This window comes from Sturnira hondurensis, unplaced genomic scaffold (assembly GCF_014824575.4).
Source record: "Sturnira hondurensis isolate 20B ecotype Veracruz unplaced genomic scaffold, ASM1482457v3 Scaffold0001221, whole genome shotgun sequence".
In the NCBI taxonomy this organism is placed as follows: Eukaryota; Metazoa; Chordata; class Mammalia; order Chiroptera; family Phyllostomidae; genus Sturnira; species Sturnira hondurensis.
In genome coordinates this window covers 4850251-4854773 of record NW_028073852.1, presented here as the reverse complement: position 1 = coordinate 4854773, position 4523 = coordinate 4850251, and positions in this window count along the sequence as shown.

Below are 4523 nucleotides of genomic sequence, written 5' to 3'. Positions count from 1 at the left end.
GCCCAGGGGGAAACTGCCTTTGGTTTGTCTGAATCATTACATTTGGACTCTCTCCTCTACTTCCCTTTTTTGTTTTCCACAGTTACTTCCTCATTTCATTAATTAGGACAAAAGCAGTGTCATCAGTTATGAGTGTCCCACTGATGTGTCTTCAATGACTGGGATGAACCAAGCGTCCAGGCCTGACCAGGGCTCCGAGTGCCCGTGGGAGTGTGAGGACCTGAGAAGGTGGGGCCAGCACACAGAGCAGGATGGGCACCGGGGCTGCACAGAGGAGCTCAGAGCTCGGGTCCCAGGGAGCGAGGGAGACACGCTGGGTGTCCACCTGGTGGGGATGCAAGCTCAGGGCTGACACCCAGCCTGGCAGCAGGAGCAGACCCATCCCCCACCTGCCTCCAGGCAGGGCCTCTGCAGGGTGGCTCAGACCCCTTCCTGCTCTGTTGCTGGCCCCTCCCTCTAGACAGCTTCCTCCCAGTCCTGGGTCACCCTGAAGCAGAGACCACCGTGGGGACATGACATGAATGGAGAAGAGGACTTTTCCCTTCATTCACATTATCTCTGAGCAAGTGGGAGCAGATTAATGTGCGAAACGGTTCTGCTTTACTGTGTCAAACTCACGGAGTCCTCCATCTCTTCTCGACTTAGGTGTGTTTCCAGGTGAGCGGGCAGAGAAGCGCTGTCCAGACTCCAGAGAGGAGAGGATGGGAGCAGGGTCCAGCCCCGGCTCCCACTGCCAGGCCTCCCTATTACACGGAGTTAAAGAACTGTCTGACTTTTTGTTCTCTGGTTGAAGCCTGTCCACAGACATTTGGGGGACAGGCCAGCCCCCACGCGTTTGGGGAAATGCTGCAACCTCCTCCCCATTGCTGGTCCCGCCTCTCACTTCTCACCTGCTGACCTTGAGTTCAAATCTCCTCTGAGTTCTCACAGGAAGGTCAGTTAGAAGCAGGCCTTGTGAAAGGCAAGATATGTTACTTGCCCTTTGCCTTGAAGGTCAAGTCCCACATGGGCCAGACCACCGACCCCGACACTGCAGACAAGGCAGGTCCCTGAATCTGGGTCGGGCCTGGCGCCCAGTCTCTGGGGCACATGCGGTTGCTTGTCTCTCGTTCCCAAGTCCATCAACAGGACGGCACCAGCACAGTGGACGAACGAAGCTCCGAGCAGCGTCTGGACGGAGGAGGCACCTTCACACCGCACTGGGACAGAGGAGGGGAAGGAGCAGAGTCCTGGGACAGGACTTAGAGAGTGTGCAGGGCCCCGTGCTAAGGGACTGCCACCTGCCTGTGTTCCTCCTCCCTGGGGGGCACTGAAAAGGATACATTGGCCAGGTCACATGACACGCCAGGGTTTTTTGTTTGTTTGTTTGTGTTTAATATATTACAGTTGTCCCATTTCCCCCCTTCACTCCCCTCCACCCTGCACATCCCCGCCCACATTCTCCCCCCTTTAGTTCATGACCATGGCTCATACATGTAAGTTCTTTGGCTTCTCCATTTCCTACGCTATTCTTGCCCTCCCCCTGTCTATTTTCCACCTACCATCTATGCTACTTATTCTCTGTACCTCTGCCCCCTCTCTCCTCCTCCCAGTGCCCTGTTGATAACCCTCCATGTGATCTCCATTTCTGTGGTTCTGTTCTTGTTCTAGCTGTTTGCTTAGTTTGCTTTTGTTTTGGTTTAGGGGTGCTTGTTAGTGATTGTGAGTTTGCTGTCATTTACTTTACATGTTTTTTTATCTTCTTTTTCTTAGATAAGCCCCTTTAACATTTCATATAAAAAGGCTTGGTGATGAACTCTTTTAATTTGATCTTATCTCAGAAGCACTTTATCTCCCCTTCCATTCTAAATGAAACCTTTGTTGGATACAGCAATCTTGGATGTAGTTCCTTGACTTTGATGACTTGGAATACTTCTCTCCAGCTCCTTCTTGCCTGTCAGGTCTCTTTTGAGAAATCCGCTGATAGTCTGATGAGAAGTCCTTTGTAGGTGACTGTCCCCTTATCTCTTGCTGCTTCTAGAATTCTCTCCTTCATTTTATGTTCTATTCCCCGCCTTCATTCCCCTCCACCCTGCACACCTCCTCCCCCACCATCCCCCCCTTTAGTTTATGTCCACGTGTCTCAAGTTCTTTTGATTCTATATTTCCCCTACTATTCTTGCCCTCCCCCTGCCTATTTTCTACCTACCATCTATGCTACTTATTTTCTGTACCTTCTCCCCCCTTCTCCTCCTCCCACTCCCCTGTTGCTAACCCTCCATGTGATCTCCATTTCTATGGTTCTGCTCCCAATCTAGCTATCCTCTTGGTTTGCTTTTGTTTTAGGTGTGATTATTAATAACTGTGAGTTTGCTATCCTTTCACTGTTCATATTTTTTATCTTCTTTTTCTTAGATAAGTCCCTATAACATTTCATAGAATAAGGGCTTGGTGATGACTAACTCCTTGAATTTGATCTTATCTGAGAAGCACTTTATCTGCCCTTCCATTCTAAATGAAACCTTTGCTGGATAGAGCAATCTTGGTTGTAGGTCTTTGGATTTCATGACTTGGAATACGTCTTTCCAGCCCCTTCTTGCCTATAAGGTCTCTTTTGAGAAATCCGCTGATAGTCTGATGGGAAGTCCTTTGTAGGTGACTGTCCCCTTATCTCTTGCTGCTTCTAGAATTCTCTCCTTCATTTTAATCTTGGCTAATGTAATTATGATGTGCCTTGGTGTGTTCCTTCTTCGGTCCAACTTCTTTGGGACGCTCTGAGCTTCCTGGATTTCCTGGAAGTCTATTTCCTTTGCCAGACTGGGGAAGTTCTCCTTTATTATTTGTTCAAATACGTTTTCCACTTGTGGCTGTTCCTCTCCCCTTCTGGTGCCCCTATAATTCGGATGTTGGAACGTTTAAAGATGTCCTGGAGGTTCCTAAGCCTCTCCTCATTTTTTTGAATTCTTGTTTCTTCATCCCTTTCTGGTTGGTCATTTTTTTCTTCCTTCTGGTCCACTCCCTTGATTTGAGTCCCAATTTCCTTTCCATCATTATTGGTTTCCTGTGCATTTCCCTTCATTTCAATTAGTTTAGCCTTCATTTGTTCCTCTAATTTGCGACCCAGTTCAACCAATTCTGTGAGCATTGGCTGGCTATCTTTTCATAGCTTAGATGTATTTTTTCTGGAGCTTTGATCTGTTCCTTCGTTGGAGCCTTTTTTTTTCTCTTGACCCTCCTGTTACGAAGTGAGGGGTGGAGCCTTAAATGTTCACCAGGGCGGGGCAAGCACTTTGCTGTCGGGGAGGGGTCCTAGAGGGAACAATGGCGCTTGCTCAGCTCTCTGCCGAATTTCAGTCACTTCCTCTGCTTCCCACAAGCAAACTGGGGCCTTCTGGGGCTGATTCTCAGGTGGGTGGGTTTGTGTTCATCTAGGCCCCTGTGGGTCTCTCCAACAAACTCTCCTGTGAGGGTGGGGGTTTCTTCTGCTGGTGCCTCAACCCCACAGGTGTTTTCAATCAGTGGTTTGAGGCTTTATTTCCCTGAGCTGGGGCCCTGGGTTGCATGGTGTGTCTCGCTCCCCAGTTGTTCCTCCTGGTTTCTCTGCATGAGAATGTTGGAGCACCCAGTGTGCCCGCTGCCACCTCACCGCGACGCCCCCGCCTCGCTGCCTTGCCACCCAGCTGCCCCCTTGCTGAGAGACCACTCTGCCTGGCTGCCAATCTCCAACCATCCTACAAGTCTGGATGAACATGTCTTCTTGAACTCCTTGGTTGTTGGACTTCCGTACAGTTCGTTTTCTGTCAGTCCTGTTGCTTCTTGTTTTTAAATGGTTGTCGTCCTTCTTTTGGTTGTGTGAGGAGGCAGTGTGTCTGCCCGTGCCTCCATCTTGGCCGGAATGACACACCAGTTAGCGTTCATTGACTCCCCCAAAGTCGTCACAGTGGGTGCCAAGGCTGCCCTGTGGCTGCTCCCTAGATAAGTTCTCACCAGCCTGTTGTCATGGCAAGGGAAGGGTAGATATGATGTGACCCCTGGCCTTGACCTTCAGGTCTTGGAGGGTGGAGCTCATCCCTGGCATTCTCAGCAGACAGGACTCGTGTTTTCGATGTATTCTCCTGCTCAAGCAGAGGCCGGTTTCGGGGACTCCACGCACTGTTCTCCAATGTGGTCACCTCACCTCACCCCACAGCCCAGACGGTGGGCACCAGAACCCTGCAGATTGCTGGGGTGTCCGCTTGTCCTTTGTTTCCTGAAGCCAGGGATGTGACTGTCAAGCCAGGTCTCTTGCCTCCAGGTCTTGATCCTGCCTCTTGTTCTAATAGTCATCCCCTGTGGTCCCCAAGGTCCGTGCCCTCAGAACTTGCTCCCTAGTCCTGCGATGATGCTCACCTTGCCCCAGGTCGGTAAGTGTCTCCACCTGCCTCTGCTGCTCTGGAATTCCATCCACCCCTTGATCTTAAGGATGGGGTGGCACCCCTACCTTGAGCTCAGAGCAGACAGAAAGGCTCTATGGAGCGTAAATGAGGCGATGCTCACGCCCCCCC